We start from the raw sequence: 12,164 nt of genomic DNA, 5'->3' as shown, positions 1-12,164 counted from the left end.
GTGTATAAGAGACAGCCTTCCTTCCTTCCTTCCTTCCTTCCTTCCTTCCTTCCTTCCTTCCTTCCTTCCTTCTTTCCTTCCTTCCTTCCTTCCATTTCCCCAGAGCTTAGCACAATCTGGCTTTTGGTAGATGCTGAATAAATGCTTATTAGCTAGTTGCCAATCAAAGAGTATTGTACCAATCATGGGAAATAAAGAATGTTTCAATTTATACCAATTGAATAAGCATTTATTAATGGCCAACTATGGGCAAAATTTTGTGTGTTTCTAGGGATACAAAGACAAATGTTAAACAGCCCTCATTTTTAAGAAACTTATTTTTGAAAAAATATAACAAGGACATAGAGAAGGAATTACAAAATACTTACAAGGTAAGCAGGATTTTATTTTATGTAGGAAAGAGAAGTGATAACTAAAGGTATCAGGAGAAGTCTCATATAGGAGGTAGCATCTGAGGTAAGTCATGAAAGAAGAAGCTAGTTTTGAAGAGGCAGAGGTAAGGAGTGAGTATTTATTATTCATTGTGAATAGCTTTCAGCAGAGACAAAGAAGTGAGAGATGAAATGTCATGTATGGGGAACAACAAATAGGTTCATTTGGCAAAATGTGGAATACATGAGGGGGAATGATGTGAAGTTAGTGTGAAAAGGTAAGTTGCAGCCAGATCGAAATGCTCTTTACATGCCAAATGAAATGAATTTGTGTTTTACTTAAGGAGGAAAAGGACGCCACTCAAGCTTGTTGAACAGGGTTAGAACTATTCCAAATGAATATCAATTTGGCAGTTAGGTAGGAGTGGCAACCCTGCCAGAGAGATTTACTAGGAATCTATTGCAATAGTTCAGGCAAGACATGATTAGGTACTGAATATACAATCTAAAGAAAGGAAGAAAACAGATGGTGGCAGCTGGGTGGTGTAATAGATAAAGACTTGGGCTTGGAGTCAAGAAGATATGAGTTCAAATCTTGCCATAGATGTTCATTCTAAATTTGTTTTATTTTGTAAATTATTATGGTTTTCCACTGTATCTCTCCTATGCCTACCAAAGACATCCCCTATAATCCTGTGGGCAAACCTATGGCACATGTGCTGGAGGGGCTGCTCCCTTCTTCTTCTTCATGAGCACTCAAGGACATTTTTTACATCACCCCCTCCTCTGCCCAGCAGCCCAATAAGAGCACTTTCTCCCTCCCTTGCTTGGGTAAGGTGGAGGGCTCACATGCAGCATGAGGTTTGCAGTTTGGGCACTTGGTCTCTAAAAGGTTTACCATCACTGCCCTATCACAAATAATTTCTTATAAAACAAATAAGCAAATATAAGATGAAAAAAATCAGCACAACTGATCAATATATTTTTAAAAGTCCCAAAAGTGTGCTTTTGACATTAATTATCAATGTAGCCCTGGGAAATTCTTGGCCTCTTTTTTTAACCTTACTTTCCCCGTCTGTATAATGAAGGAATTTGACTTGAGGACCTATAAGGAACATTCCAGTTCTCAATCTCTGATCCTACCATTTTTTTAATCATATGTGGGTGATGTAACATAGGTAGAATAAAAAAGCTTTGGTAGTTAAGTATGGATAGTGTGGAATCTAGGATGACTTCAGAGTTGAAACCTCAGAGGCTAAAAGGATGGTAGAGTACCCTCTACACATGTAAGGAATGTAGGAGGAGTGGCTTTCGGGTAAAAGATGATGACCTTCTTGTTGTACATATTACATTTGAGATACTCATAGGACATCTAGGTAAAGAATTCTACCAGGGCAGTTGGTGATGTAGGACTTATGCTCAGGATAATCAGGGATAGCCATGGTAATGTAGAAGCCATTTGAATTTCTTATTCAGGCATTTTTCATTTTTTTCTAGCTTTTAGTGAAACCATTTGAAGTTTTCTTGGCAGAGATACTGGAGTGGTTTGCCATTTCCTTCTCCAGCTCATTTCACAGATAAGGAATTGAGGCAAACAGGGTTAAGTGATTGCTCATGGTTACATAGATAGAAAGTATTAGAGGTTATATTTGCATTCCGGAAGATGAATCTTTCTTACTCCAGGCCTGGCATTCTATCCCCTGAACCACTTTGCTGCCCTATGTCCACTCATTAGAGATGGTAAATAAAGCCTTTAGAGTTGATGAGATTACCTGTTGAGAATACATATAGGGAAGAAAATGGCCCAGGACAAATCTCTAAGGTATATGCATGCAGAGTGACAATTCATGGATGAAGATATATCCAAAGTAATTATAAAAGTATAATTAGACTTAGAGGGAAAACATAAAGGAATGTGTATTTTCATAGTTGCCAAGAAAACATAGAAAGGAGATCATTTCTAGAAGGAGATGGTAAGTGGCATTAAATCTTAAATAGTGATCAAGAAGAATGATATTTCAGAAATGGCCAATGGATATAGCAATTATCAGATCGCTAGGATGGCAACTTCAATCATACAGGGTGATCAGTATGTAAATTTCAAGGGACTGAGAATATGGGAAAGGTACTTATTTAGAGTGAACATTTTTGGTAAACTTCAAGAGCTCTAAATAGTCATTATGGCTAAAACTCTTCTTATAATATAATGGGACATAGCAGCTTATATACCACAGCTGGAGTGAAGGCTGTTGGCCGAGCAATAGTTAGTGAATATCATTGATGGGGAAGTAATGGGAAATGATGAGTGTCTAGGTTGGTAAGAAGAGAGAATAAAATACTCAAGGTTTCTGAAAGACTGAGGAATTAGGAGATGGCAAGGAGTCTGGAGCTGAAACCAGAAAGAATTTCCAGGAAGATGACTGATTTTATTTGGCCTAACTAAATCTTTTTTTTTATAATTCAGAAGATTTTTCAAAAGGTTTTAAGTTGAAAATGTCAACAGAGGCAGGCTTATTGGCCATTATGTGCTTGTAATTCATTTGGTAGGAAATAAAATGTAGTAACATTAAGAACTTCTTTATATTTAATTAAAAATTATGTATTTTATTTTTACACAAACATATAAATAATATAACCCCTTTCTCCACTCATTGCATCATCCTTTATAACAAAGAATTAAAAAGAGAAGGATGAATAGTTTAACAGAACTAATCAATATGTCAAACATATCAGATACTGTGAAAGGGATTTTTTTTTATCTTAACTTAATCTATAAAGTTCTTGGAATTTTCCACCCTTTTAACTTAATCAGTCAGGAACTCCAGGATCCTTTTGATAAAAGTTCACACCCTCAGAGGAAAGGAAGTGGATCTCACAGGCACTGCCCCTTGTGGAGTGTCAGGCAAAATAAGAAACTTTGATTGATTCCTGAGATAAGATGGAGAGAGCTGATGGGTGGAGAAAACTGCATATGAGCAGGAGCTTCCTGGACACTGGGGAATCTTTTAGGGACTCAGTCTTTTGACAGCTTGGTTTTTGGTGACTCAGTCTTTTTGAGGCTCAGTCTAGTGTGACTTAGCTTGATTAGGTATTTAATTCTGGCTTGGATTTGGAGTTGATGGCTCAAGGAGTTTGGTTTTGGTGACTTGTTTGGGTTGAGGAGACCCTGGCCAGAGACACTGGCTTTTCGGCTCTTCTCCTGTCTTTGGTGGGACTCTCTCTTCAGTCTGAAAGTATTCAGATCTGGACTTAAGGTATTTAGCTAGGCAATATTTTCTACCTCCTTCCTACATTTCCCCCTTTACTATCTCTAACTTGCTATAATAAAGCTACTAAAGCTATTAACAGCCTTGTGACTTAAGAGTTAATTTTTATAAATGGCAACCACAACAATTTTAAAAATTCTTATTTTTGTCAAACCCATTTTAATTATTATAATACTACATGTGGTGAATTAAATAGAACATTTCTTCTTATTTCCTTCTTATAAATTAAAAAGCACAATGAAGATTTATAATTTAGAAATGTTTGAAGAATGACCGGTATGTTACTGTTAAGGGACTGAAACATTCTTGGCCACACTACACCTTTAGAACTGGGTAGCAAGAGATGAGTCACAAATAGTTCACTCTGAGGCACTAAAGGGATACCAAATTTGTAAAGTGATCGTTTCATAACACAGAAGCAGTGAGATCCTTAAGATGCAAATATACAGCAATGCTTTAAGTATCATTGATAAACATAGTCCTACCCTATTAGGAGGGTCCCCTTGGCATATAAAAAGATCATGCAGCCAGAAAAAATAAGGACATTGTATTGAAAGTCAATGGTGCTGACAAGTAACTTAACACTTAAAATCTCCCCTCAACCTTTAAAATGATGACTTGTAATGTCTTTGTTAGTGTCCAAAGAAGAGCTCTATTCTCAATTGGCATATTCTGTAAAGGTCAATTCCCCTTTCTTGTATTTTTTCTACTCAATAACGAGCAGAATTCTTTCTTTTTCTGCATGGGCAAGTGATCATTAGAGTCCTTGCCAAATTCTCAGCAACAGCTAGATGTTTGAGAAGGGGACTTAGGACCTTGCTGTAACTCTTTCATACAGTTTCGTTAAGGATGAAGTCCAATTCCCTCTCTAAGAAAGGAAGTTAGTTGTCATTAGACTTTTGCCCAAAGAAGTTAAAAGTTTCCCAATATACAAGGGATTTAATTGGAAACCACTTTAGTTATACAGGCAGTTGAATTTATTAATCATATCAACATGTGAAAAAAAGAATAGATTTGGAATCAAAGCAGTTTCTAAGTTTAAACAAAGACACTCTGCCACTTAACTACTGGAATGATGTTGGCCAAGTTATTTTTCCTCTAAGGGACTCAAGTTACTCACTTAAAATGGGGTGGTTTTGGTGATAGAGAAATGCATGATCTCAGTTACCTTCAAGTTCTATTCAAAGATCCTATGTATAAGAGTATTTTATATATCTTAGGCTGTGAACTCGAAACATACTTTCATATATAGCAGAAACTCAAAGAAGAACCTCCTTTAATTAATGGAAATTGGCACCTGGTCTGATCTTCAAAGATTTCCAGAGCATGGAGAGATGAAGTGACTTACTCAGGATCATATAGCCTGTGAGAGGCAGGATTTTGACATAGGTTTCCCTGAAAATAAGGCCGATTTTGTATCCATTATGCTACATTACCTCAGATGAAAAAGATATTGGTTTGCGATGTTAATGGAGGTAGACAATCTTCCCATCAAAAGCCTATAGTCAAAGGACAACATATGGTTGAATGGTGAAATTGAATTAGAAATGGAAAGGAACATAGAGAATGTGTTCAATCAATTTATTTCTTAGACGAATAAAGTGAGGCCCAGATTAGGGGGAAAAAAACAAACTGGTACAAAGCCATTTAGGGAGCAGTTAGTAGGTTGACAGTAGCATTTTAATTCAACTTTGGAAGGAAGAGAGAGCAGATACAATTTTAAAACCTGAAGTTCAAAAGTAAAACTCCAGTTGATTCAGCAGAGCCGTGTCTAACTGAAGTTTGTTGCATGGCATTCTAGTGATTTAGGTATTTTCTTTGTTGCTTATATACTCTTCTTAGCTACTTCTTATTTTTTAGCAACACCATCCTTTGCTGTTAGTTTTCCCCAATCTCCGCCCCATATCCCAAATTGATCTGCTTAATCTGTCAAGAGCTTTGCTTTCAGGTTTTTGTCCCAGGTTTTTACCAAGTCATTTCCCATATCTGTAATATTTTTATCAGTGAAATATTATATCAATCTTGTATATGGAGGTACAATTTTACTACTAGTGACATTTATTTATGCCAGTATCTGTAGTGGAGACAGGTCTCTAAATGGCATTGCAATTACATACATTGGATAGATATCAATAAAGCATAGAAAGGAATCACACAAGCAACTGTATTCTGGAAAGTTTTTGAAAAGCCACAATCAGGTCCTAGTCAGAAGGAGAGAGAATATATATATGTATATATACATATATATATATGTATATATATGTTTTTATAATCACCATTTTTCAAAAGTAGAGATTGAGAGAAAATGATTGTTAAAAAAGTCTACTATAGAATAAATATTTGTACAATTTCTATTCTCTTTTTTCTATATCCAGGATCCCTTAATGAAAATATAGATTATGCTCATAATAATTTAATGAAAATATGTAAAAAAACAAATGATTTGGAAACCACACATATTTTCTCAGGTGTCTTTTTTAAAGAGTAAAATATATTATTTTCTCCAGTTATGGAATTCTCCCTTCTTTCAAATATAGTGAGTATCTATCCTTCCACATTGTCAAAACTATGTTGCTTCTAGTTCATAATTCCCATGTTTACTTTGTCTGGTTCAGAAGTTCTTCCATCTTTTATTTTTTATGCCAGGACATTAGAGACTATGGTATTTGATTCCAAATGTGGCACTTTCACTTACACTGATGATGCTGAAGGCAATTATAGAAAATTTTGACTCATTTTCCATCTGCTCATTATCCTCATTCTTGTTCTATCTTTAAGTATTCTCTTGATGATGTGATAGAGATGAATCTCTTACTATCTTTTATATAATTTTGTTTTTTCTTCTCCTCCATTATTCTTACTATTTTGAGTTAATAATACTAATATGATTCCCACCAAACTCTTGTGTAAACATTTGGAAATTGTTTTATCTTCTAAACTATTGTAGTCCTTGGTCAACATCTTTCTCTGTCAGAGATATAAAATCCTCACTGTTCATATAGTTTCTAGGTTGCTTTGATCTTATGTCTATTGATTTTTGCCACTCAAACTTACTGAGGAAATAGTAATACATTGTTTCTATAAACATTGTTTTATCTCTTCCATGTTTTTGCTGTCAATTGCTTATTTAAATAGGGACAGATCAGAATTTCCTCGCATGCCTGACATATATTCATATTTTTGAATCTAATCTTCCAGTTAGGACTTATTTGGCATTTACTCAACACAGAGATGGTCTTACTGGGGATACACAGAGCTAATTCAGAAATTACTCACATTTGTAATCAGTTATTTCCTTTTAACTAATTTTAACTTGGTTAAGTTATTTGATGCTCATCATTTTCAGGACTTTTAAAACTATCTTCTTGTTCATTCCCCTCCTTACTTGGGAGCCTTTTCATCTTTCCCATTCTTCTTTTCTGATTTTTAGTTATATTTATGGTTTATCTTCACCCATTAGAATATAATTTCCTTTAAGGAAAAGGATTATATTTCTTTTTGTTTTAATTTGTACCCCCACCTTATAGCAAAGTGTCTGGTACATAGAAAATAAATACTCATTCCTTACCTGTCCTGAAGAAAATATTTCTGGCATAAAGTAATGGGTTTTCTGAATGGTATAGACTTTAGGGAACTTCCTTGATTCTAACTCTTGTAACAAGTTTTCCAACATATTCTTAATTGTGTATTCTCCTTTATGCCTTTGTTTGTGTTGAAATCCAAAAATACTCCAATGAATCTGAGATTTTGGTAACTCAAGAGTTCCCTTCATTGGGGGAATACAGAATTCATTTGAGGATGTCTAATAATCCTGGGTAATTCTTTTTTGTGTACTTTTATGAGGTTACAAATAGGAGGGTCTACTTAATATACTGAAGACAATATGAGAGTACCAATGGAGCACTATGGATGCTTGTATTTTATTTGTCATCAGTGCATGATGATCCTCAATTTCTCTTCCTATGTTTCCTGATGGCATCCCTTCCTCCTATTCTCCTTCAGTATTCCTTACTGGTTACTTGCTAATGCATACCAACCATATGCCATCTTCTATGTGATTCTTGTTTTTGAGTATTTGGGAATGATTGTATTCCATATCCTGTTTCCATAGAACAACACATGGAGAATGTTGTTATTAAAAAGATGGACTTTCCAAGGGATTTTGTGGTTATTACAAAAATCTTTGAAGTTTGTCATATCTAGTTCAATTTTAGGTCAAACTTGTTGTCCATTGGTACTGTCTTGGATATGTAAATGGATGTATTAATTCTACAAGCTATCCATTCAAATGAATATTATGAGCAGGGAAATAGATATTCTTCATTCACTTTTTTCCCCCACTACATGAATGAACAGTCAAAATTATTTTAGATTGATTGGTTATATTTTCCAAGAAACTTTTACACTGGGAATTTGAACTGGATTTCCTTTGTGACAACATGCACATACCCCACAAATAAACACAAATATATATGTATAAATACACATGACTAATATATACATGCCTAAATACTTCTATAAATATATATCTATACGTGCATGCATGCATACATATATACATATAGGCCTATATTTGGGACAGTCAATACAGATGGATGATGAGCTGGTGACAGAAAAGGAGAAGAATAGGCTAGATTGTTTGGGGATATTAGAAGTATTTCTACAATCTCCAATTTCCAATGGACTATCTTTTTAATAAAAATATTTTATTGATGTCACTGTGTGGTATGTTATGTAGAGATGGATGCTGGAATTCATTGCATTGCATGACAAAGGCCATTATGGGACCCAATCCTTGATGGATGGTATTCTATGGCACTGGACAGCTCCTGGTATATCCACATGCACAATTAGAACATGCCAGAAATGCAAAGTTTGCTTGCAATACAATCAGGGGGTGACCAGAATTAAGGGACTAGGAGGCAGACAATTGGCATATACCCCATTTGAGTGCTTGCAGACTGATTATATATCAATGCCCAATTGTCAAGGTTACAAATATGCCATAGTTATCATTGACAGGTTGACTTGATGGCCAGAAGTGTTCCCTGCAAAGAAAAACAACGCAGCCTTTGTGGTGAAGACACTTCTGAGAGATAGTTCCTAGATTCTCTGTACCAACTAGAATAAATTCGGGCCATGGATCACATTTTTCCCAAAACATCTTTCATGAGATTTATAAGACCTTGGGGATGAAGAGAAGTTTACATTCAGTCTATCACCCCTCATCCTCAGGGAAAATTGAAATCTGCAATAAGAGAGTTAAAACTCTCATTGGGAAAGTGTGTTCTGAAAGCCATCTGAAATGGGTACAAGCATTCCCCATTGTTCTTTTTTATTTAAGAAGTCAACCCTGTAGTGATACATGATTGTCACTGTATGAACTCCTGTATGGGCATGCTCCATGGCATAGTTCATCCCAGAAGTCAGCTCTCTTGTCACACATTGGAGCTGAGTGTCAGCTATATAGATATATAAAAGCTTTAAAGAAGAGACTGGATGAATTGCACAAACGTGGTTTGTTAACCCAGAGAGTTCCTTTAGACGTTAGCATAACATCAGCTTAAACCGGGAGACATGGTCTATATAAGGAACTTTACAAGAAAATCTGTTCTAGACCCTAAATGGGTCGGGCCTTACCAAATACTATTGACTAGCCCAATTTGTGTGAAAGTTGAGAATAGAGACCCTTGGTTCCATATCACACATGTGAAACCTGTAAAAGAACATGCTGTACATGAAGAACACCATGAAGAACATCCTGACTTAGAGCAACAAGACATGAATTCACTGTCAGAGCCACAGCAGACAGATGGTTCTGTTGAAAACGAATGAACTGCTTGAAATCTTAAAAAGGAAAAGACTGAGGAAAAAAAACTGAAAAATTTTTTACAACACAAAACAACACAAAGTTAACACAATTACATCACAACAGTTATTGTTCCTGATTAAGAAGGTGACAAGCCAACCACCTGACAAGACAATAGACGCCAGACAAGTACGCATGCTGTACAGATGAAGAAATGAAGAACACAGAAGCTACAAGCTGCAGTAATTCACAGCAGAGGTGGCAAGAAGTAATGGACAATCACAAGAGTGTTGTAACCTTTATTAAATACTGTGCAGGAAAAGGACTGGAAGGAAGAAATACGTGGAACAGCAATATCATGTTATAAACACACATTGCACATATGAGACATCACATGGTAGTTTGCATGCCACACTACATAGGCTACACAAGGAGAATATAGATACACACATTTATACAAATACGGACACAAATGAATATACATGGACAAGATACATGTATGTATATTTTAAAATATTTATAGATGAATGCACATATATACTGCATGTATGTATTACACATATATATATATATATATATATATATATATATATATTGCATGTGTGTACATGTGTGCATGTGTTTGGAAGATAAACATATGCTGAATACATTCAACTTAGTAGTCTTCTCTTCCTGGATTTTGAGTAAGGTATGAAGCAACTTGAAAGTGAGTAATCACTGATTACTCTACAAGTCCTGCTTTTAGATACCATAATATTTTTTTTACAGTTACTACAATAGGGAATCTACTTGATTTGCATTCTGCCATCTATCAATCAACCCTAGTCAATAAAAAATCAGATGACTATCTCAGAAATATAAAGCAAAGGAGAAAAAACACGTTTAAATTGTTTTGACTAAAAGCAATGAAATCTATGGACTTGGTCAAGACTGAAAGTGAACATTCCTGGCATTCAATCATTGACTCAATTCTATATTTTTTTTCTTCACATTCAAAACATTTTCAGACTGTTATATAGACAGAGCTGAAGATTTCCATGGAAACCAAGCTGGAAGGAGCTGGGAGAGTGGAAAAAAGTACGTTTATAGTAAATGTCTTTTGGACCCTGCTGCCTGACTTTCATTAGGCCCACCCAGATTTATTTTAGACACTGGGCACGTGGACCAGAGCTTATTTTCATGGCTGTCACATAACATATGGTTAGAGAAAACACATGTAGTTCAGTGCCAAAAAATCAAGGAGAAATAACTTCACACAGAAGTAATATCCTACAATATCTTCTAACTCAATTTATAATCATATGGGTACACATCAGTTGTGCCTTCTGTGCCAAGATAATCCAAGATTTCTTTTTAATATCCATTTTTATCAATTCTGCAAATGCAATTTCATCCACTTTTTTATGAATAATTTATTCAAGTAATATTTTTAAAATGCAGAATCAGTTAGATATAGTGACAGGGATCATTGCCATTATGATTTCTGAAAGTACATAAGGAATTTTTTTTGTCATGAGCTTTGGTTGAACAATCTATGTTTGATCTTTGTGTCTGACAAGATCTTAAAGGGATAAAAGGAGATAAGTGCTATGTAAATGCTAACTATGTTGTTGTCGTTGCTGTAGATATATTTGTTAAGGGGTTGATAGAAACCCAAAGACTACAGGGCAGTAAAGGGTAGAATACATAATCATACATTTTTCAAAGATCACACAAATCAGCTATTGTAGTATAATATCAATGAATTTTTCCAAATATATTTTTATATTAAAAGAATGTATAAAGATGACCTTTAATGCCAGAGCAATAATTATTTTTGATACTTTTCTGGACCTGTGAGCTTACTGACGTGGACACTTTATTTAATGATGTGACGATCTGATATATTATCTAAATGGTCTGAGTAAGCCTAATCTAGCATAGAAACTACCCACAGTTCTGAAGTGCAATACATACTCTTTCTATTATCTGTTCTTTCTTTGCATTGACATCTGCTTTTTTATTTCTAGTGAAAGATGAATAATTCATTTTCTACTTTTTAATAATATTGAGTTTTAAGGATTATCCAATTCAATATAATTTACCTAATAAATTCTGTTTTCATACCACTTTCATTGTCAATTATATTCTTCCTTTCTCCTCTTCTTATAGTGCTATCCATAAAATAATGGATAAAGAGGAAAAATAATGAAGAAAAATAAAACAGTTAAGCAAAACTAGGCAATGTATCAGCAGAGTTTGATAGTACATCCACTATTCCATATTCATAATCTCTCTCCCACCTATGCAAATATGGGAGAGAGAAGTATTTCTTTATTTCCTTTGAATGGATAAAACCAAGTGGTTAACTTATAGGTTTTTGTTATTTCTATTTACATTATTTTAGCCATTGTATGTATTATTTTCTGTTTTTAAATATATTTTGCATCATTTCACATATCTAAAACCCCTCAGAATTCTGCATATTCATCATTTCTTAAAGAAGAGAAATATTTTATTACATTCATGCAACATATTTTGTTTAGCCATTTCCCAATTAATGTACATTGACTTTGTGCCCTAGTCTTTGCTATAACAAAGAATATCAACATACATTTAAGTGCCCATTGTAGTGAGTACTGAAGGAGAGAAATCATTAGGATAAAACGTCATCCTTGTTCTCATTCTATAGAGGGACAAAATAGAAATACAGATCACTATTATATATAATGTTATATA

The sequence above is a fragment of the Gracilinanus agilis genome, chromosome 4 (genome assembly GCF_016433145.1).
Source record: "Gracilinanus agilis isolate LMUSP501 chromosome 4, AgileGrace, whole genome shotgun sequence".
Classification (NCBI taxonomy): Eukaryota; Metazoa; Chordata; class Mammalia; order Didelphimorphia; family Didelphidae; genus Gracilinanus; species Gracilinanus agilis.
Note: the sequence above shows the minus strand (reverse complement) of the source record.